Source organism: Macaca thibetana, chromosome 2 (assembly GCF_024542745.1).
Source record: "Macaca thibetana thibetana isolate TM-01 chromosome 2, ASM2454274v1, whole genome shotgun sequence".
NCBI classification, from domain to species: domain Eukaryota; kingdom Metazoa; phylum Chordata; class Mammalia; order Primates; family Cercopithecidae; genus Macaca; species Macaca thibetana.
Genome location: NC_065579.1, coordinates 125,516,008 through 125,540,247, shown reverse-complemented (window position 1 = coordinate 125,540,247; position 24,240 = coordinate 125,516,008). Strand labels below are relative to the sequence as shown.

Here is a 24,240-nt window from a genome sequence, read left to right as displayed (position 1 = left end):
CAGCTCCTTTCCATAGATGTGATTGGGTTTCTGTTCATGTCTCCACTGTTGAAAAGATTTGTTTCCTTCACCATTAGTATTTGAGGGAGAACTCCCAAAACCTAGGGTGGGGAAAGCAAGTGGGCAGAGAACTAGAAATGAGATGAGAAAAATAGCTAGCTATTCCTGGGAAGGAGAAAAATCTTTACAGTAACAGGAGTGTTTAACAGACAGACAAAATACCTTCAAAATATGCAAATCTCTGTTTATCTTACAGAATTCTACAGGGAACAAATCCGTAGCATTAGCAATTATGACTTAGCTCAGAAATTTTTTTCCCTCCTCGTCATAATTACAAACATCAATATAGCTTAGAGCTTCACGTTAAAGTGTTTTTCTCCTACTTCTTTTAAGAGTTATTTGTTTAACATGCTTTTATTATCCTAGATGATGTGATTTGGGAAGAAAGTATTAATTCTCTTATCAACTCTGTTTCCTTTCCAGTTGTTCAGAGAATTGAGCTACACTAGTAGTTTATGAAGTAAGAGGTATTAAATAGAGAGCTCATTGGTGATCAGATTGAGCCACTTCTGAACTGTGGCTATCCAGGCAAAGGGGATTGACAGCTTAGCATTTATGCCGCAAATGTGTTGGAATAACATGGCAACAAAATCACAGACATCTTCACTTCTCTCACACTGCCACCTCCCAGCTAGTGCCTTTGTATCATTGAAATTTTTGAGAATCAAGATGCCTTAACTCCTTATCCAATGTTGCTTGTTCAGTCTGGCTTTGTGAATATTGTTCCTTGAGTGTGATTTTGAAGGTGGCTGGGTTTTATTGTAGATATTATATAGGTCATGTATATTCTATCATTCATTCATCCACTTAGGCACCCATTCACTCATTCAAAATATTGACTGTGATGTGCCAAGTCCTGGCAGATTTGGGTACCCTTGTAGCTTAGTATTTCTAACTCTCTTAAACACATTGCCTACATTATCATGTTAGAATAATGTCAGATATAACATTGTCACAACAACCAGTCTGTCGGGTGTCCTTGGCCTACAGTGCTAATCTGTGATTATTTTCTAATTTGATGCTGGCAACTCACATAGAACCACTGGGTGAGGGGATGGTTCTGTCACTGATTCATTTATTCAACAAATGTCCACCTGCTATGTGTTACTGTGCTGGGTGCTGGGCCCTCTCCCTTTGACTTGCTGGATAATTTTAGAGGCTTGTCCAATCTCACTGGTTTTTTGCTATATGTGTTTTCTGAGACACTTCCAGTCCTCCGTTTGATCACAGCCTCCCATCTCTGCCTCTTCCCCATCACTTGTGCAGATTGTACTTAATCACTATCCTGTATCCACATTCCTCCACACCCAGCAGAGATCCCATAAGTAGCTATTTCACTAGTACCATCTCTACCATCTCTCCCTCCCTTATCCCTTCTTCTGCCACTGCAGTGGCTCTCGCAACCCCCGACTCCATCTATGATCGCATCCCCTGCTCTTCCTAAGGGAGTGAGTGTTGCTGGTAGCTCTCTCAAAACCATGCTGAGTCCCTGTATGCAGTTCTGCATCCTAGATGTAACTGAGCAATCCCTCGTGGGCTCATCAATCCCAGTGTGTTTGTGGTTTCAGAGTCCTCTCATTCACTACAGTGATGATCCTAGAACTTGACCACCACCCTTGAGCCTCTGCTATATCCTCACCAGATTTCAGCAGATGATTTAATTCTTCTTTTACTATACAGATGGTGCAACTCGTTAATCTTAATTCCTTAATCTTAATTCGTTCATCTAAATTCAGAATCTCCAACTTCTATTTCTTTGATCACTTTCTTAGTCTATGAGGAGGAAGAAATTAGCAATTCACTGAGCAGCTGCCATACTAGGGAGTGTGATTATCCAAGCCTAGACTCTCCATCCTTCCATTGCCCATGACCTAGCCACCTATCCATCCATCCAGCAAACTTCTGCTGAGTGACTCCTAAGTATCCAGTACTATTAGGCTTTACTGAAGCAGTGATGGGGTACTCCTGGCCTGAGTGGAGAGCCGTCTGGTCACTATCACTATCATATTGCAATGAACCTGACCTTTGGTCAGCATAAAAATAAAGTACATCTGGAGTACTTTAGAATGAAATAGTTTCTTTCTTTCTTTTTTTGAGACGGAGTCTCGCTCTGCCGCCAGGCCAGAGTACAGTGATGTGATCTCGGCTCACTGCAAGCTCCACCTCCCAGGTTCACGCCATTCTCCTGCCTCAGCCTCCCGAGTAGCTGGGACTACAGGCACCCACCACCACACTCGGCTAATTTTTTGTATTTTTAGTAGAGACAGGGTTTGACTGTGTTAGCCAAGATGGTCTTGATCTCCTGACCTTGTGATCCGCCTGCCTCGGCCTCCCAAAGTGATAGAATTACAGGCATGAGCCACCGCACCTGGCTAGAATGAAATATTTTCTTTTTAAAGGTAATATTTGAAATGGGTTTGAAAGCATTCATAGGAATTCAGGTCAATGTAGGAGAAAAGGTGCCTCCAAGAGGGAGAGAATAGCATAATGTAGGTATGAAAGAGTAAGGTATGTTTGGAAAACAGCAACTAACTAGGAAAAGTGCTGGGTTCGTGGAGGAGGAAGCAGGAAAGAAGTCTGGGAAATTATACAGGAGACCTGTTATTCCATTCCAAGGAGTTGAGACTCTTTTTAGAATGGGGGAGCTTGGGGAGCTTTCCTGGCAAGGGAGTGACTTGATCAGAATGGTTTTTGTTTTTAATGGTGTTTATGGTATCAGCCGAAGATTCTTTGAGATTTCAGGAGAAAGATGATGACAACTGGCTGATGGTAGTGGTGATGAAAAGAAAGGGGAAAAGTTTGTTGGATATATAAGATTAAGAATTGCCAGGTCCTGATGAAAGACTGAACATCGAAGGAGGTGACAGTGACCTTTCCCTGATCAGGCAAAGTAGCAGGTTGGAGGAAAGAATGTTGAGTTTGGGAGCCTGATGAACTTAAGTGGTAGAAATAACCAATAAAGGAGAGAAGGGCTTGTTGGGGATCCAATCTGTGATCATCAATGTGTAGGCAAAGGTGAAGTATATGTGGAGGGCAAGGGGGGCCTTGAGGAACACCAACAGCAAATGGGGAAGACAGTGAAGTATTTAAAAAAGACCAAGGTTTTGGGAGGCAGAGGCGGGCAGATCACCTGAGGTCGGGAGTTCGAGATTAGCCTGGCCAACATGTGAAACCCCGTCTCTACGAAACACACAAAAGTTAGCCGGGCATGGTGGTGGGCGCCTGTAATCTCAGCTACTCTAGAGGCTAAGACATGAGAATCGCTTGAACCTGAGAGGCAGAGGTTGCAATGAGCTGAGATTGTGCCACTGCACTCCAGTGTGGGTGACAGGGAGACGCCATCTCAAAAAAATAAAAATAAAAACACCAAGGGAGTGAAGGGTTTTTGAGTCAGGCTAAGCACCAGAGGATGTGCTATCAGGGAAGCCACAGGAGAATTTTCAAAGTGGCCTCCAGTGTCAGGTGTGACAGAGACCCTCTGGTCTGTTGGGTCAGTGTTACTGGGTGTGTTCAGGGATCGCCTGCATGTTGTAAATGCTGCCTCCAGGGTTCCATCCCAGCCCCTTGCATGGATCTGGGTGGACTGGGTTTTTTTTGTTTTTGTTTTTGTTTTTGTTTTGTGATACGGAGTCTCGCTCTGGTGCCAGGCTGGAATGCAGTGTCACAGTCTCGGCTCATTGTAACCTCCACCTCCTGGGTTCAAGCGATTCTCTTGTCTCAGCCTCCTGAGTAGCTGGGACTACAGGCATGTGCCACCACGCCCAGCTAATTTTTGTATTTTTGTAGAGACAGGGTTTCACCATGATGGCCAGGATGGTCTCGATCTCTTCACCTTGTGATCCACCTGCCTTGGCCTCCCAAAGTGCTGGGATTACAGGTGTGAGCCACCACACTCAGCCGAAGGACTTGGTTCTAATTGGCTTCAGAGTTTAGGAACTACTGTCCTAGACATAAGCATTGAGTCTGCATCGCAGAGAGTTGTATGTAGGAGGTAGAAATATAGAGACAGGACCCTTTCAAAAAACTTAGCTGCATGGAGGAAAGAGGTTGCAGGATGGGAACTAGAGGGACAGAAGAGTAATCCAGCATAGTTTTGGTCTGAGTGCCTTGAGTGTATTTATATATAGACTAAAATGAGAGAGGCGGTAGAGATGGGTAGAGAGAAGGAGGTTGGTGTTGGAAGAATATAAGCATGGAAGACACAGGTTTCAGAGTGAAGGTTGAAAGTGAACAGCCTCTTATTTTCAGAAGGAAAGAAGGGAGGGCAGAAGGATGAAGGTATTTGATGTTGGTTGGGGGATCTCCCTTTTGCTTCGCCATCTCCACATCATCCTCCACTTCTCTAAACCACTTGAAACCATCAGCCACCTCTTCCTTCTTTGAAACTCCCTTCTAAGTTTTTTGTCACTCTCTGGGACTCTACCCTGGAAGGTGCCTCTAAAACAGTGGTCCCCAACATTTTTGGCACCAAGGACCAGTTTCATGGAAGACAATTTTCCTGACCAGGAGAGGGGAAGAGTTGGGGAAGGTTAAGGAGCACGCAGCCTAGATCCCTCTTATGAGTGTTTCACGATAGAGTTCATGCTCCTATCAGAATCTAATGCCACTGCTGATCTGACAGGAGGCGGAGCTCAGGCGGTGATGCTCATTCGCCTGCTGCTCACCTCCTGCTTTACCGCCCGGTTCCTAACAGGCCCCAGACCCCTGCTCTGAAGTGTAGTGGGTAGAGATTGGATGACTTTGATGTTCACATATTTGTCTACTAGCTTTGTATATGTGTGTTTAAGTATTCTTTGCTTACAGGTTTTCTTCTTTAAAAGAAAATAAAAAGAGGAGTAATATGTACCTCACAAAGTAGTTGTGAGGACCAGAACTTAGTAAATGTTATTCTTCCTGTTTCCTAAGTACAGGAATTGCCTATGGTTTGTTCTGAGGACCCTTCCCTTCTCATAATATTTTATTTTACTTTATTTTGAGACAGGGTCTCACCCTGTCACCCAAGTTGGAGTGCAGTGGTGCGATCTTGCCTCACTGCAACCTCCACCTCCCAGGCTCAGGTGATCCTCCCACCTCAGCCTCCCAAGTAGCTGGGACTACAGGCATGCACTATCACACCCAGCTAATTCTTTTTTTTTTTTTTTTTGTATTTTTGATAGAGACAGGGTTTTGCCATGTTGCCCAGAGTGATCTCAAACTCCTAAGCTCAGGCGATCCACCTGCTTCAGCCTCCCAGAGTGCTGGGATTACGGGCGTTAGCCAGTGCACTGGCCCTCCCCTCACCATCTAACTCATTCCCTTTCAACTGTCACCTCTGTGTTGATGCCTCCCTGCTAGCTTTTGTTTTCATTTCTGCTTTACTCTGAAAATGGCCTGTTCCCTCACTTGGCCGTTCTCACAAAAGCATCACTTGGGCTGAGAAATATCATTCATGTTGCCTCAATTCCTATAATCAGTTACCAGGTCTTTCATTCTAGCTGTGTAATATTTCATTCATTCGTTCATTCATTCATTCCTTCATTTGTCTGACATTAAATTGTTTATCAAACTGCCTGGTATTCTGTTAGGGGCAAGACATGATCCCTAGCTTACAGGTAAACATTCAGAAAACTAGAATTTAGTGTAATGATTACTCTGCAAGAGTTTAGTATAAAACTTGATGGGGTTCTTCCAGACCTGGTGGTGGAGGTGGTCTGCAAAAGCTTTCATAGCTAGAGGTGAATTGTGAGGTTCAGTAGGAATCAGCTCCACCAAGGTTCATGGCGGAGAGGTAGAGGCAGAAAGGCCTTGGAGTACTCAGCATGCCTGGGAAGGAGCTGGTTGTTAAGTTGGCTGCGATGTAGATAGATAGGGTGGAAGCAGAGGAGAGAAAGAGAGAGTGGGGAGAGCACTGCAGGGGCGGGTAGGCCAGATCCTGAAGTGTATGCTGCATGTGGCACTGCACAGTAGAAATAAAAGGAGAGCCACACAAAGAATTTTAAATTTTCTGGTAACTGCATTCAAAAAAGTAAAAAGAATAAGATATATATTATAGTATTATTCTATTTAATCCAACTTGTCCAAAATATAATTTCAGCTTGTAATCAGTATTAAAAATATATGAAAGACACATTTTTCATTTTTTTCTTTAATACTAAGTTTTTGAAAAATCATATCAATTCAGACATTAAAATTTCATTGGAAATACTTGATCTGTATTTAGATTTCGTAAAACTTACGGTTAAAAGAGATTCACATACCCAAGTTGTTCAAGACATACTTAAACATTTTCTGATGACTGAATTAGGTATCGGTTTTTAAATTAAAATAAACTTTCATGAAAATCACACATTTATTAAACATTTAGTCCTATATCCACTCTAGCCACATTTCAAGTGCTCAGTAGCCACATGTGGCCAGTGGTTTTTCTGTTGGACAGAACAAGCCTGGAGGATATAGGCCTTATAGAGACCCAGGATTTAAATCAAGTGAGGTCACGTGATCAGATGGGCTATGGCATGGCCAGGCTAGGAGTTGCATTTGTTCACATTCAGAGTTACAAAGTGATGAGGGCATGCTCCCAGTCAAGGGTGTGGAGAGGCAGACATTATTTAAATAGGAGGTAGTGTGGGTGGGAATTAGTAAGATGGGAAATAAAAGAGAAGGAAGATTATTAGATAATTCCTGATTTGGAATATAATTCTTTCCCTGAAAACCCAGAAATAGGAGCTAGCTTGATTTTAGAGCTTGGAGAAATAAATAATTTCAGTTTGAGGCAAAATTTGTGGCTCTTTTAGGACATCAAAGTAGAAGTGGCCAGAAGGTTGTAGAAACAAGGGACTGCAGCTCTGAGAAGATATTTTGGTTGGGGAAAATAATTCAGGAATCACCAGGATACAGGCATGAGTTGAAGCCATAGAACTGTTAAGGACTTCCAGGGATAGTGCTTGAGAGTAGGGGCCTCTCAAACTACAGTTCTGTGTGCTAGATCCAGCTGTCGCCTGTTTTGTAAATAAAGTTTTATTGGAACAGTTGGAAAACAGCCATACCCGTTTGCTTACAGATGGGTTGGGTTATATTTGCTCCACAACAGCAGAACTAAGTAGCTGGGACAGAGAGCATCTGGCCTACAAAGCTGAAAATATTTTACTGTACAACACCACAGAAAAAGTTTGCAGACCCCTGCTTTAAGAGTTTTGCAACACTGAGGCCTTAACTTTAGACAAGATGAAACATTAAAGAATGAGCAGAGGAAGGGGATGCTCGTTAAAAAGGATGAGAAGGAGCCATCAGAGATAGCGCCAGAGAACCAGGAATGAGGAGGACAACCTGGAGGCGAAGAGAAGAGAGATTTTCTTTTTCAAGAGAAATGATATGAATGACAGTGTCTTGTGTCATCAAAGTTTAGGTAAGGTAAGGATTGAAAACTCTCTGTTGAATTTAGCAACTGGAAACTCATTAGAATTACCATCACTATCGCTTACTTACCTTCATTAAATTTGTACATACATGGAGATCTATTACATCATATTCTAAATTCCTAAAGTTTGTGAGTTCACGGGAAATGAGGAAAGGGAAGAGGTGGGACTTTGGAGAGCTGTTTTCGGGAGACGTGAACACACCCAGGTGCAGTGCTATGCAAGTTTCTCCGTTCAGTGTGATGGACTCAAGTCACCTCCGCTCATTAGTAAAATGATTGGGATAGTTTCAGCAAAGAGGTGAGGCAGAAGCGAGCTTGCAGAGGTGGAGCCAGGGCAGGGAAGGATGTCGACACAATGAAGTATAGTCCTTTCAGGCAGCTGGCAATCCCAGGGAGAGACACTTGAGGTTGAGGAAGATGATTTTATGATTGGCGAACCTACTTGATGGAGGGAGAAGTAGAGTTTGGAGAGATGAGTGTTCGATGAGCATGGCACTCTGGAAGCAGGGAGAAGTGGATGAAAGTGTCCTAGTTTGTCCCTCAGTCTCTCTGCTTTAGCTCCATCCTGAGTACTTCTACCAGATTTCACTTTCTATAAAGCTCATTTCATCCCAGCCCTTTTCTGTTCCCTGCAAATGTAGGGTTCCAACTTCTCTGTCAAGCTTGGCCACTTCTTTTCTCCTGTTTGCTTGCCTGCCTCAGCCCATCTCGGCCTTCCCCACTCCCAGCCTCTTGAAATATACTACTCTACTCAAATGTCTGGGCATCACCTAAGTCTTGCCTAACCTTACCCATAATAGGTGCTCAGTTTGGTAGTATTTATGAAGTAGAAACACAAGCAAAAAAAAAATCACAAATCTTTAAAGTTTTAAGGAACATAATAAATTGACTTCTGAACAAGAAGTGGAACTCATTGCTTTGATCCCTTAATAAAAACAGAACAAAATCCTAGGCTGGGCACAGTGGCTCACACCTGTAATCCTTGCACTTTGGGAGGCCAAGGCGGGTGGATCACTTGAGGTTAGAAGTTCCAGACCAATGGGGCCAAAATGGCGAAACCACATCTCTACTAAAAATACAAAAATTAGCTGGGCATGGTGGCGCATGTCTGTAATCCCAGCTACTTGGGAGGCTGAAGCAGGAGAATCTCCTGAACCTGGGAGGCGGAGGTTGCAGTGAGCCAAGGTCACGCCACTGCACTCCAGCCTGGGTGACAAAACCAGACTCCATCTCAAAAAATAATAATACATTAAAACATAAAATAAAACATAAGAAATTCTTATAGCAGTGTTCTCTGTCACAGCACTCTTGATGCATGGACCAGGTAATTTTTATTGTGGGGTCTCTGCTGTGCATTGTAGGATGTCCGGCAGCATCCCCAGCCTCTCCCCACCAGATAGCAGTGGCACAAGCCCCCTCCTCCAGGTGTGACAACCAAAACGGTCCTTGGACATTGCCAAATGTCCCCTGGTGGGGAGGGACAATTAACCATCAGTTGAGAACGACTGCTGTAGAAGGACAGATTGTTAGGCAGATATTTCTCCCTGATTTTTTTTTTTTTAATTCCTGGTGTATCCTTTTCCCTCATACTTTGCATTTTTAATTGCTGCACCCAAAGGAAATTATCCTCAAGGTACATCTTATTCCAGGCAGTAAAAATGGAAACCACCCATTTTTGGCTGCTTACCAAGCTGCTAGTGGTGCTGTCCTATCCCATCTTACATACATCAACTCAGAAAAATCAAAGTTGGAGCCCCAGTGTGTGAGCTGATGGTCAGTATCATGCGGCTACTATACCTTAAGATCTTGAGGGCTTACCTGAAGCGCATTGCACTTGCCCCAGCTTCCCAGCCCATTCAAATCAACCATTCTGTTCTGACATTCTTGAGTTGAGGGGCATTCAGATAAAAGTGAGGTCAGAATTCTCCCATCACAAATCTACACCTATTGGAAGGAAGCCAAATTTGTGGAAAAGAACCAGAAATTTGTAAATACATGGAGACTTATTAAGACATATTTAAAATTCTTAAAGTTTGTGAGTTCATGGGAAATGAGGAAAAGGAAGATGTGGGACTTTGGAGAGCTGTTGTAAGGAGACGTGAACACACCCAGGTGCAGTGCTGTGCAAGCTTCCCATTTAGTGTGATGGACTCAAGGTGCCTCTGCTCCTGGGGTGGGAGTTGTCAGTGATAGGGATTTGGGTAGGAGCCCTGTTTGATTCCTGTTCAGTCCAGTTTTCTTGCTGTATAGACACGTGCCAGGTGCACTAATAATCAACCACTTGTATCCACAGTATAAGGTGCAGGATGCTAATCCTATCTGCAATTGTTAGCGTGTACATTCTTAACTTCAACAAACTGCATATCCAAAGTAGAAATGCTGCTGAAAAGCCAATTAAAGATTTTCTTTAGATTTTGAGGCTTTAAAATGATAATCAAAAGACTGCTTTGAACAGGGCTGGCTTGCAGTATTACCCTCTGCCCTGCTCTGCGTTTTTCCCTTTAACTACAACTTGGTAAACAAGAGCTGATTCTTAACAATAACCCAGAAAGTTAGTGTTGCTCTCTAAGCTGTCATTAGAAGAAATGTTGACTTTATTGATGTTATAGTCTTCGTATAGCCAGGAGACAGCATAAAAATAACACATTTTTTTTCTTTAAGTTGAACTGAGAACACAGTCTTAGTCCACGTTCATTTTATGATGGGGAGAAGAGTATTTGCACTTGAGACTTTTCCCGTGGCCTCCCAAAGGGCTGGGTTTTATGAGCTAGTAATAATCACTGTGATTTATTAAGCACCTACTACATACAAGGCACTTTACATATATTATTCCTCTGTGCTCTCAGAGCACTGTGCATTTTTCATGGTAGCACTTATCACAATTCTAATCTCCACTTATTTATATAGCTAATTGATTAATGTGTGTCTTCTTGATTAGAACTGTATTGATTTTTGTTGCATGTTGGCGCCCCAACACTTAGTACAGGGCCTGGCATATTTTGTATTAACTATAGAATAAATATTGCTTAGAAAGATGAGTGAAATCAGATGCAGAACAGCATGACTTCATAGATGAGGAAATGAGAATAGGGAGTGGTGGGTTATCTTGTTGAAAACTTAAAAATTGGCTGAGCTGGAAATCAAACCCAAGTATGTCTGCCTGTTTTCCACCAGACCTACCTTCTTAAACTTTAATATGCATATGAGTCACCTTGGGGATATTATTAAAATACAGGTTCTCATTTAGTAGGTCTGAGATGGGCTCAACAATTTGCATATCTAAAAAGCTCCCAGGTGATGCCTTTGCGGCATCCACAGAACCGTGCTTTGTGTGGTCATAGCCTGCAACACAGTTGCAGTGCAAAGGTTGATCACTTTCTCATCTGTTGGAGGTGTATGTGGTTCTATTGGAAAGCCTTGTCATGAGACAGATCCCTTGTACTAGCCTCCTATGGAAGGTGCCACGGGGGTCTACTCTTGGATAAATACATTAGCTCTTCTCATCAATTGGTTGTGCATAGGTTATGATCCTCTCTCTCACCCTCCTCTCTTGGAAGAGAATGTGGTCAACAATGGCCGTGATCTTTGATAAATCTTAACTCAGGTATTTAGGATGCTCATTATTATGAGCCCTGTTGTCTCCGTTTACAGGTGAAGAAGACTAGTAATTTTAATTCCCTACCAAGTGTTGTTCCTGTCCCAAAGATATCCAGTACCTCCACTCCTCACAGCTACCATGGGCATGCCAGAGAGTAGCAACACCTTTTCAAAAGTTTCTTTGGGTGTTTAGTTGATTAATGAATCCTGTTGAGAATCTGGCATTATCAGATATCATATGGTCCCGCCATTGACCCTGTAGTCATCCAGTGGCCCCAGCACTCAGTAGGCGAAGAGAAGCGACCCCACTGTTGGTACCTGTTCTACCTATTCAGGGCACCTCAAGCCCTGTCTTTCTCATTGGCATGTTCATGACAGTATGATTAAGGTAGCTTGATAAAGGACTTCTATTTCTTTCTAAATCTCCTCCCAGGCTCAGCACTTCCCCATGGGGGAGATCCAAGGTCTAGTGCTTATCTAGACCACGTGATGGCACATGGATGGATGGGTGGAGCATATCTCTGTGCGAAGGGGCCCCTCAGCCAGAGCTGGGCTTGCCTATCACCAAGCAGGCGGATGCTTTTGTCCCAGCTCCACCTAAGTAAGCTTTATCACCAGCTTCCGGCTGTTTCTCAGATTCCAAGTTTAGCCCTTGCTAACTGTAGGACAATATCTGCGTTCTTGACTTTTAGGTCGGCTGATTCTCTGTGGTTCCCAGCCATTCACTCTAGATCCATTCATAATCATAGTACCTGATTGGAACCCACCCCACCCTTCATTCATCATGTAACACAATGTCACCATTTTTGTGTGTTTGTGAGATTTGAATATATACATGTGTATGTTGCATTTTATTTTTATTTTTTTGAGATGGAGTCTTGCTCTGTCACCCAGGCTGGAGTACAGTGGCACGATCTTGGCTGACTGTAACCTTCACTTCCCGGGTTCAAGCAATTCTCCTGCCTCAGCCTCCCAAGTAGCTAGGACTACAGGCACCCAACACCATGCCCGGCTAATTTTTGTATTTTTAGTAAAGACGGGATTTCACTATATTGGCCGGACTTGTCTCGAACTCCTGACCTCGTGATCCGCCTGCCTCAGCCTCTCAAAGTGCTGGGATTACAGGCATGAGCCACCCTGCCCGACCATGTGTATGTTGCATTTTAATTGTGTGGTGGTAAAAATTGAAGGGGTGCTTTAAAAAAGATTTGTTTTAGCTTTGTATTTTGAAAAGCTCTTTCAGATACATTTCTTTATGGTGTTCAGCTGTGTTAAATGGTCACGAAGGGTAGCTTAATGAGAAAAGGACTTAATGCATTAAGGACATCATTATATTGTTAAAATCCTGCTGAATGTAAATAGGCAGATGCCTATAGTTTGTCCTGAAGTTCTTTGTTGAAGGGCTTGCCTTAGTTCTCTTCATATGGACAAACAAGGCACAGGAATTACAGATGACGAATGAGGAATATACCACTGATGGAATTTTTTTAAAGCACACCATGTGTTTCCACATCTTTCTTTTTACATTAGAGTTTCTCCCTTCATTTAATTTTCATTTGTTTGGGAACGTTATTTTGGATTTAATCTATGTAAACTATATGCCAATGCCTTTGGATTAATGGACTTCACAAAGGTAGTGATTAAAGTGTACAGATGTGGGAAGCTACAAATACAAAAGGGAGCTTACATTTTTCTCTTTTCATTCATTCGTGTATATACATATACACACATATATTCCCATTTTGTAATTCCTTAGCATCATGTCATTGTTCCCATAAAAATATACTGTATTTTCTGAAATGATACAATCTATGAAGCATTTCCCATTATGTAGACACCATGTCTTTAAATTATAGCAATTTCTTAAGATTTTAAGGCAAAATGAGCTCTTAGAAGTGTGATTAATAGCAGAGAATGAGGCTAATGCTGGGTCATCAGTGGCACTGCATTACAAAAAGGTTGGATTAATAAAAGCATCCATCTTTTTTGACCAATAAAGCATTTGAATGATATGCTTATAGTTCTTATCTTATAGTAGTTACTTGCTACTAAATAAACTCTGAACTTGTATTGTGGAAAGGCGGCATGACTTAAGTGGCTGATGCACAAGTCTTTTGGTGGTGTGAGAAAAGGCGGGCCTGGATGGCAGGCTCGTTGTTGGAGCTATTGGTGTTTAGGGTGTCTTCCACAAGCATAATACCCATGAACTAGCAGCCCCATTTGGTGTGGGGGCAAGTGTAAAGAATCTGGCTTCTTGGTTGATTATGTCTTTAGCAGTGTAAGTGTCCATAGTAGCCTCTCAGTACGTGCTTTGTGAGCTGCATTGTTAGGAATCCAGCACGTAAGGGTCAAGATTATAGCGTGGAAGTTCATGAGGGTCTCTTAAGTCTCCTGTGGCTCAGTTGCCCAATGTATGAGCCTTGTACCACTCATGGATAGGTTGGAAGAGGATTTTTTGGTGGCTCATAAATCATTCACCAATTCTCATTATTGTGGTGCAATGTTGAAGCAATTCCATTTTCAATTCTTTTTTAATCCTTCTAATAAAGCCAAGGAGAAAGTCTCCATTTGGTACTAGTATCTTTAATCTGTCTCTACCAGTTGTAAGCTCATTATTTAACAAAGAAAGAACATAGTTCCACTCAGAGCCTCTGAGAAACAGCAGGATCTAGCAGAATTTAATATCATTGGTTAGGTTTTATTACATGCATTATAAAAGTCTTTCGCATCTACAAAGGGTTATATACTGGTTTTCCATTTGAAGAAGTGATACAAAGTTTCCTCTGAAGGTAGATTTATTTATCAAAAGTGAATCATTTTTTAAAAAATAACAGTATGGTAGATGTGGATGGAGATGGTAAAAATAATGAAGACAGAAGTAAAAGTGAATGCATGGGGCTTGGGAAACTGGCTCTGGTGTCCACTAAGATGCCACAACCTTTCCGAGACTCTCAGAATTTGTAATATTTCCATTCTAGAGAGGAGTTGTGAAAAGAAAAATCAGTCCTTCCCAATCCTGAGTTACCCCAAGGCCTCGTTAGAACTATTTTCAGTTTTTAAAATAATTTATTGAACAACTTATATAAAAGCCTCCTTAATGTACTTTTTTAAAAATAAAACTTTTACAATTTGGGATTCATAGGGAATAAAATAAGTAAACTGGGTACACAGAAGTAAAACTAAATGTGGGCCCAGCATGGTGGCTCACACCTGTAATTCCAGCACTTTGGGAGGCCAAGAGGGGAAGATCGCTTGAGGTCAGAAGTTGAAGACCAGCTTGGCCAACATGGTGAAACCCTGTCTCTACTAAAAATACAAAAATTGGCCGGTTTTGGTGGCACACCCCAGTAATCCCACTACTCCGGAGGCTGAGACAGGAGAATCACTGGAACCAGGAGGCAGAGGTTGAGCCAAGATTGCACCACTGCACTCTGGCCAGGGCAACAGAGCGAGACTCCATCTTAAAAATAAAAATGAAAAAATAGAACTAATTGTGGGTTAGGGCAAGTTTAACACCACTGCTGGAGAAGAGGAAAGAAGACACATTATTTATCCTGCTCGTGGTAAGGAATAGGTGAAACCATCTTCAAAGAGAAAAGAGTTCCCCATTCATGAAATGATTATATGCCCAGGTTTAGCCTAGCTTTCAAAACTCCAGGACTCAATTATGATTTCCCTTTATGAAGGGAAATGGTTACAACTCTTTGGATTACCATTCAGAATTGTCAACTATGTTTGTAATCCTTTAGTAATATTCTGGTTCATCCATGGTTCAGGAAAAGAAAATAAAAACGGAAGTTCAGGAAAACTGGACAAGAGCTGAAGTCCAGAGAGTGAATCGTCAGCATTTTCTCCTCAAGACAGCACAGTGAGGATACCCGGACACAGCCCTCCACTTTGACTTTTCCATTTTATTTTATTTTTCTCTTAGGTTTTCACTGGGGTGTTGATTATAGAAGCCCATTCACTTTTCTCTACCTCCTAGTCATCCATAGGGTAGTGAGCACAGAATCTGAGAACGTTCTGTTCTCAGAGCATTAGAGGAAGATTCTCTCTGTTAGTTGTTCCAGCAGCCAGACTTGCATCATCATTCAGTTGAGCAAGTCTGATTTTCTTTCTCAAGGGCAGTAGAACAGCTCCACCCCTAGAGGGCTTTTAAGGGAACTCATGGTGTCCCTTCCCTGCATGTCCATCAGGTGTTAACAGGTCCTTGAGCCTGAAAAATTGCCTCCTACCAGGGCACTGAATGCTCAGTGGAAATTTTCTTCCCCTGACATTGTTGAGGCCTCAGGGGCTATGTTGATTTGGGGAAATATGATGGTTGGCAGAGAGGGACTTAGGAAACAAACCACAGAGCAACAAAACAAAAACATGAAAGACAACACACTAGTTACTTTGTGACTTTAGGTTTGCAGAACAAAGATTAGATAATTGAAGCAAGGCCTGGAAACAAGAGCAGCTAGAAAAGGTTGAGGAGTTAATTCACAGTGGAACTTGGGAGGGGGATATCTGTTGTGGGGGCTGGGGCAGACCGACACAGTTTCTGTTACTTTCTTTGTAGACAGAGTGGAAAATTCCAATAACCTGATTATTAATCATGTAATTGCCAGAAACCACTTAGGTGTATCTTTATTTTTTTAATATCATTTTCTCATTTCCATATTTTGCTTTGGATATCCAGCAGACAGTGTTTTGCTGTACTTTGCACTGACATCATGCAGAATTTTAAAAAATTAGCTAACTGAGTATGAGTGTAAGATATAGATAAACTACCAAACTGTTTTTCAGTATGTTTTGCTTATTAAATTTTAAGTAAAGGAAGGAGGTTTTTCACATGTATCAAAATTAAGTAGTTTAATGGTGTTAAAGTATCTGTAAAAGAGATTGAAACTAATGTTTTAATTGCAGATTGTGTCTCTAAATATAGTATCTCTGATAAGGCATGAAAACTTTCTTATAACACACAGTAAGCTGTTTTATGTGGTAGTACATATCAGGGGAAATTTTAGAGATTAAACATTTCTTCTTAACACTTTTGTTAGTGGACACACCGAACTTACTCATTCTGGGCTTTGAAGAGCTAAGATTTTGTTGATAAGCTGACAGAATGAACCCCTAAGTGGTTATATGGGACATCAACTGGTTATTTTATTTTTTGATGTTTTTTAAGGAAACCATCATAAACTGATACAGTTGAATTTTTGCAGAGTAGTTAAGAATGCTCTACATCTGTTTGTGGGCCCACTGGGCTTAAAGGTATCTTAGAATAGAAGCTTGATATGGGGAGAATGGAACTTCAAGGTTTTCCTTCTGGATGAAACATTCAAGATTCGAATCTGTGTTTGACCCATATATTTCACTGATAAAAGAAGATGAGCTGAAGAAATGAATGCAGAGTTACTGAAGCATGAAAACATTATAGTGTTTTAAAGCTGTTTTCAAATCCAACCTTTAGTAGTTTAAACCATGTGGATGCTTTATTTTTATCTGCAAGCCAGGAAATAAAAGGATATTGACTGAGCTCTCTTGGTCTCATTTTGAGGTGACTGACCTCTTTTTCTTAGAGGGGCCTGTTTTTTGTTTTTTAATTTCTAAGTAATGTCACCAGTAAAGAGTTAAGCGGATCTGACTGGATTCACTCTGGCTTATATGATGATGAGTAATGTGATGTTGGTAACAGCAAATTGTTGTTTATAAGCAAACATGGCATTGTGCAAACAAGCAGGCTTGGTCTCCAACCGGTTTGATTTCATGGTGGTCAGCAGCTGATCTATGTAACATACAACCTTTCTGCCTCTCTAAATGTCAGAAGAATGACTGTTTGTTTATCTTGCCTTCTTCCCAGCTGTTTACTCTGTAATGCATTTACCTCGACCTTGATTCTCAAAGAGTGGCCTCTTTCTCCTCCCCAGTTCTGTTTACGTTAGCCCTGCCCCTGGTGTCACCTATGAAATCTGTTGATTATTCCACCTGGTTAATGTTAAATTGCTCTTGTAAGATGATGTGTTTGTTCATAAACACAAATGCTGGGCCCCTTGTTTACTGTACCCATGGCAGCAATCGTTATTAAACAGATATTGCTTTGTTTGCGGGTGTGAGCAGCAGTTTATCCTGCAAGGTCTGTTTAACACACACACACACACACACACACACACACACACACACACACACACACACCCCCCCAACTTCAATGCTAGAATTTTGATAAAGAAAGAAAAAGGGGAACTTGTCCCTGGAATGTGGTTGAAACAGACTTAGGTTTGCTTTTCTTATCTTTTGCTTGGATGAAGGGGCTGGCGAGATTAGCAAGTTGTTTGGTTTTTCTAAGAGATTTCCTTAGTGTAATGATATCTATGCAGTTGTTTGCTTTTTTCTGAAGGGAGAGAGCTCTCCTGAAAGGCCACTAGCTCGGTAATAGAGCATCGGACGGCTAGAAATTTCTCTGTGGAACAAACAAGGACTTAGAAGGTGTAGGAGAAAAAGTCTAGTACTATGAACAAGGCAGTAACCATCGAAAGGTACAATCCTTGGATTTTGTATTACTGTGTATATCTTGCGTGTTGTCCTGTAGGCTTGATATGATCCTGTTGGATGCACGTACTCTTTGTCAGGTTTGAGAAGGGAGGATTAATTTTTACTTTGATGTGTTCTGAATAAATCCTCCCTGCCATAAATGAAGATATTTTAATTGGGAAGAAACTATACAGTTAATATGCATAATGTATTTTTAAAAGCCAGTGTTTTTACTCTTACCTGTGGCTCTTACCTGTCTCATTTTAAAGTGAGTTTATGCTTTGTGGCATTTCTAGTTAAGTAAAGCAAGCATGTGGCTCTGTTTAGTTTGGTGTGTGCGCATGACGCTTGTCCCTTGGACACTGGGAGCCACCTTAGATAACACCTGAACATTAGCCTGGCCTTTGTCATGTTTTGCAAACAGCAGAGAAAACTCAGCTGGCATCATATCATCATTTGGTTTTTGCTTTTTGTTTTTTTGTTAAGTTATTGTTTGTTGCTGTTTCTGAATTTGCCTTGTGTTTCAATATGAGGCATACTGTCTTAGCATTTGCTGTAAATTGCAAAGATACAACACCCAGGGTAAGGGTGGAGGCTGGAGGGTCATGACCTGCGGAGACAAGTGGTAGTGTTTTATATCAGAGAAGCCTTGCTAACCTGTCTGTGAGAGTAACTTTCGGGGGGAAAATACATATATGTATATTGGAGTTTTTGAAGGATAAAATTAAATAATTGTTCCTTTCACACAGCGGAGAAATGCAAGCAACAGAATTCTGATGGCCCACATTCACTACATTACCATGATGCTGTGAACATATTGTTCACTTTGGCCACTAGAGCGGTGAGGGGCTTGAGCCGAAGCAGGAGATACGTGAAGTGTGTCATCGAACATGCCAGTCATTAATTGATGTTATGAACCTGGCCTCGTGTACATTAAATGATAGAAAATATGGAAATGGAAAAAAAAAAAAAAAAAAAAAAAAGACTTTTCTGAACTGGTTGTTGGTCACTTTATTCCACTGGCCTATTTGTGAGAGTTCAGCTGTTTGAATGTTCAAATGATTAAAGTTCCACAGGCTTTGTTAGTTCTCAAACTTAAAATCTATTTTGTTGTGTAAAAATGCATTTTAATTAAGCTCCCCAGAACACCTGGCCCCATCAGGCCTGACCTTCAGAGGCTTCCTTGTGGCAAAGCAAACAGCCTAGCGCTGGATTGGCAAAGCTCCTTTTCAGTCTCTATTTAATTATTTGAGCTCCTCAGGATTAATATGCGAGGGAGTGGGTATGCATTCTGCTTTGTACTTGTTTCCTAGAGCGGCTTCTTTCGAACTTCCCTCGTTTGCCCACAGTTGCTATGATTACGGCACTTAAACTCTTGTCTATTAGGAAGGAAGGGAACCGAGACCCACCAGAGCTGAAAAGCTAAAAAATATAAATTTAGACGTCTGTAATTTCTGGAGCGGGGTCAACTTGTTATCTGTGCTCATTGGTGTCTTATAAAGATTACAGTATCCAAGAAAGTTTGATGAAGACAGTTCTGAAGAATAAGACATTTACAGTTGCTCTGAACAACTTTACTGCCTTGGCATCGGAATGCAGAAATCCTTTTTTCCTTGGAAATATGAAGTCTCCTGTCTTCACATTGAAAGCCTGGTGAAGAAGGGGAAGCCTGTGCTTTTGTTAGGAACATTATTTTATTACTACCCTATCCCGCCAACTCTATTCTGAGTCATGAATTACAGGGAAAATTAAACATCCTATTCTCTACCTTCTCCAGCCCATCCAAATTGTCCATATATATATTCAGTGTTTCCAGTGGGTTTCTGTAGGATATTTCATTGGTTCATTATCTTTCAATGTTTAATGAGATCGTCCTGTGTCTCTTAAGACCTAACAGATTTAATGGCTTGTTACTTTTGGAGTTTCAGAACACCAAAACAGTTAAATAAGTGTATAGGAAATAGTATTTTTAAAGTTGGAATATAAAAGTTGGAGGCCAGCACAAGCCCTTGATCTCATTTGATCAAGAGGTTGGCCTTGGAATTTTCTATCATTTAATCATTTAGTCAAACATTTAGTAATTATGTATTAAATTCCTGTTATGTGCAAAGCATACCTGAAAGTTAAATTTGAGATAAAAGATTTATTTATTTATTATTCTTATTAAACAAATGGAGCTGGGAAAGTAGACAAGGAAACTTTTAATCTGAATGCTGCTTCCATTTAATTAGTAAATATAAACTATTCCTGGTTTAATTGATAAATACAAGTTAGTTTCTATTTCTTTTCTTCCTCTTTTGAAAGCAAGAAAGCTGCCGTATTACATTATTGAAAATAAGCATGGTTTTTCTAAGTTTTTGCCAATTTAAGGTTCCTTGCTTGCCTTCGTCATCATAGCTATAGATGCTCCCCACTGGCCATGTGAGATGCATTCAAATGCATCTTGCCTTTGCTTACGTGTACCAAGCCCTGCACCTCCTGCGTTCCAGAGGGCAGGACAGGCCAGTGGCGCCGTTTGGACACAGATGCTGTGTTCTCTAGGAGGGGTCTCCTACAGCTGGTTTGTTTCTCCTCCCCGGGGAGGCCTGACTCACCAGTTTTCATGATATTCTCAACCTCTACTCACCTGAGACCTGGAATGATTCCAGTTTTACCCTGATCTCCCATATGGCTAAATGAATGGCCACGTTTGTTTTGTTTTTGTTTTTTTAAAAACATGCTTTTGACAATTTTGTTGCTCCTGAACTTTTTTTCCAGAGGGGCTAAATGAAATTCCAGATTTTCTAAAGATACATGTAGATAGACATCTATGGTGCATGATAAAGTTGATAATACATAAATCATTTTTAACAACAGGTAATATGCATAATTTATGGTGTTACAGTGCTATCTTTTTGATATTTATGATGGATAATGTTCAGTTTTGGCCCTCATATTACTGCTTTAAATTATACCACAAGAAAATTAATGAGAAAGTAGATTTATGGGTTTCATTTGTTTGTCAATTCGGAAATTAATTGGGTGTTAATTTTAGCCGTCCCTCATCAGCCCAGGACTGTAGTATGTGTGCATTACTTTGCATTCATTGTAGCTTACCTCCCATTTACTGTGGGTCACTAGCTTTGCATACATTAAAATAGCCCTCCGGCTCATTCCCTTGATTACTTTTTGAACTGCCATGCATTAGAAAATTTACGCCTTTCTGTTATAATTATGAAAATGTGGTATTGGAAGACGGTGCCTTCATAACACAGTCAGCACACTGACTTTGCCTTCTAAGCTTGGCTCTTGGGTACTCCTTCCATGAAATGGGACCCGTGCCAGTAGGACAGTAGATAGACAAATGGCGGTGTCTGTAGGGTTCATTCATAATTTGTAGAAGTTATCTTAGGTGAGAAAATAGTTGTCTGATGTAACTCTGTTTCTCTTGTTTTGTTCTTTCTCCTCCCGTCTACCCTTTTTTTTTTCCCCCTTCAAGAGTATCACATGCAACCAACCCTATTTGTAGACAGTTACTCTACATCTTGGGGCCGCCATCTTTCTGTCTCCTCACCTGCATCCTTAACTGCTAAGTCTCATTTGTCATCCCCTCCACCAGTCAGTCCCTGATCTCCTCAATGCCACCTGCTCCAGCAGCATCTCGCCAGATGATGGGTGAGCAGTGTACAAGCATGGCCCTCATGCTAGCAAATGTGATGTCTCCATTGTTGCAGTCCTCTACTGAGAGTCTGTGACTTTCATCTGGGATTTCTATTGCCTTATTCCCTCTCTTTTGTGAAGAGAGTAACACCCACACGAGCATTAAAGAGTACAGAACTGGTTTAATATCCTAGGCCACCCTACTGTTTGCCTACTAGGGGAAAAATCTGTGGAGCTGTACCCCACTCCTTAAAACTCCTTTGTTTGTCTTGTGTTGCCTTGTAAACCCTTTGCACATTAAAAGGGAACCAGTTCATTTGCTTGATGAGAACCAGAACCAAATGTATGCTTTATATCTTAATATAGACAGGTTGGTCTTCTTTTTTCCTCAATGGCATGAACACGATTATTGAGGGTTTTGAATCTTAATGATGCAACATGAGTAATTTTAAAAGTACCTCTCTTAGAGCTAAGCTAGTCTGAGTCTCATCCTTATTCTTTCTCAGTCTACAAACTGCATGGAGTTAACTGACAATAAAGTAAGAGCCATGTGTTCAATATTTCCAAAATAATGAAATCCACGTAGTGAAATTCACATTCTTTTTCCTTCCTTCCTTCCTTCTTTCCTTCCTTCCTTCCTTCCTTCCTTCCTTCCTTCCTTCCTTCCTTCCTTCCTTCCTTCCTTCCTTCCTCCCTTCCTTCCTCCCTTCCTCCCTTCCTCCTTCCTTTTCCATGTGCTTCTGTTATCTCTTCAGAATTGCATGCCATCTTCCTTTTTTCTCTGCACATGGATGAACAATGAGAAAGAGAATTTTTCTTTTCAGATGGGGGGTGGACTGTGTAATTACTCTAATAATTTTCCTAATAGTGATTTCACCATTAACTTCTCTTCTCCCCATAGAAATAGAAACATATTTTACAAAACTATGTTTAGTTTAATTTACACATCCTTTTATGAACAGACCAAGTTCTTTAAGGGCATTTATTCTGCTTCATATAAATAATTGATCAGCCAAGTTAATTTACTTCTGCCTGACTTGGTCAACCTTAATTAACTGCCCTGGAATCAAGACTGAACTTTTTGTTAGCTTAAAATCTTTCACAAGCATGATAACAAGGGCTTTATTTTCCCTAAATTTTCAGCATCAACACTGTAACCAAGGAAATAATCATAATAATAAAGCACTGCTTTAATTTACTATAAATACATTGGCCTGGACATTATGAATTTTCCAGAATACTTCCAGAGAGCAGCTCTGTTGGCAACAGCAATAAATAAGCATGCTAAACTCAGTCCTTGTCCTTTTCTACAAGTCCCTCCAGCACAAAAATTGAACCTTTGAAATCAGTAGCTCTGTAATGTTTCGAAGCAAGATGAGAAGTAGATCATTTTGGCTTCTTTAGGCTTTTTGACATCTATGCAACTGCAGCATTGACCTTTGTAGGGTTAGATTAAATGGATCACGTGATTTAAACAGGCTCAGTTCATCTGGAGGTGCCATACAGGAAGGCAGACTCCGTTTGGTGTTGTTTCTGGAGGAAGGACTTGTTTCTGGGTATGGTGTGACCATACCTTCATATTCAGGCACTTTGTATGACTATACAGTGTTTCCTGCTGTCAGTATGTCATGGAGCAAGGCAGTTGGTTAGTTACAGGATTAGTTATTCCCCCAGAGAGAAGCAGAAGTTAGGCAAACTGGGTGCCTGGGACAAGCTTCCTTGAAGAAAAGAGGGTGCAACGTCCCTGATAGATAAGATAGATTCCTCTCCTATATATATTGACTTGATTTCAGATGACTCTAATAGTGGCAATTCAAAGAAAAAGACAGTTGTTTGCAAAAGAGTACAGATGCCTTATATCATTGTATTTTAATGCTTTTCTTTGTCCACCTGCACTCTCATTGTTGCCCTTTTGGAATTTCCTTAGTTTTCTTTTCATTAATTTCCTTATCCACTACCTAGCACAGGACTTTACAAACTAGAGATTCTTAATCATTTATTGAATGGACAGGTTCGTGTCTGAAACAAAATAGTTATGGCTACATCTATCCCTTAACCGATTGAGCTTTAGTTTTCTTATCTGTGAAATGGGGATAACATTTACCTGCCTTATCTCCCTCCTAGCCTTGTTACGAGTTTGAAAAGCACATCAGAGGGCCTTTGCAATTTGTGAAGTGTGATACAGATATAAAGGCTTATTAAATGACTTGGAACGTTTGATAGAAATATTGCTGGCCCAGACACTGTTAGAAATGTTCTTAGACATTGACACTCCTATTTTTTTCACATGTGCTTTTCAAAAAGCTGTTTTCTCCTGATTGGTGTGGGAGATTATGGGAAATTTTAAATCTTCCAACCTACATACTACTGTTAGCACTTGACTAATTAAGGACATCCTCAGACCAAAATAATCCTTTATGCAATTTTGGTCCCAAAGCCTGCACTCTCACAAACCTGATTCACAAGCCAAGCTGCTTGGCTTGATGCCTGCAAAACTTGTACTGGAGGACTTGGCAGTCTGCTTTGGAACTGCATGGAGCAAAAACAGGGCCTTCTCATCAAATTGTGTATTGGAGACTGTTCTTACTCCACCCACCAGAATGGTGTCTCACCAAGGAAACAAAAGCAGGACCCGTGTCTTAGACACCTGCTCTCAGGCCTGGGATCCCGATGGTCACATAGTCTGAAAGCAGCATTCTACCTGCAGCTCTCTTCCATCAGGACAGGATATTTGGCTAAATATGCCTCATTCTGAGAGCAGGGGTAGAGTTTATATATGTGCAATGCTGTTGTCTTTTGGGGATCAAGTCCCTGGTATGGGGAGGTATTCCCAGAAAGGGAAAAATACATACATACATACACGCACACATATATATGTGTGCGTGTGTGTATGTATATTCTATAGATTTTTTCTTTACATATGTTTGAGATATATCCTAATAATTAGATGGATTTCCTTGCTACCTACTCTAAAACAAATGCTCTCTTGCTTAAATACCTAACACTGTGCCTTTTCCTATAATCCTTTTTTTCTC

At 41.0% G+C, this 24,240-nt stretch overlaps 1 protein-coding gene across 13 annotated transcripts in view; it reads left to right on the top strand.

The window, feature by feature from the left end:
• Positions 1-24,240, top strand: part of FOXP1 (forkhead box P1) — a 631,073-nt gene that overhangs the window by 357,839 nt on the left and 248,994 nt on the right. The window contains exon 1 of one of the 13 annotated variants that reach the window (XM_050781338.1): positions 6,216-17,571. The exons of the other annotated variants lie outside the window; for them this stretch is intronic. The gene's annotated coding sequence lies outside the window, so the exon portion shown is untranslated. Of the gene's footprint in view, positions 1-6,215; positions 17,572-24,240 lie in introns of those variants that run through there. 13 annotated transcript variants of the gene reach the window in all.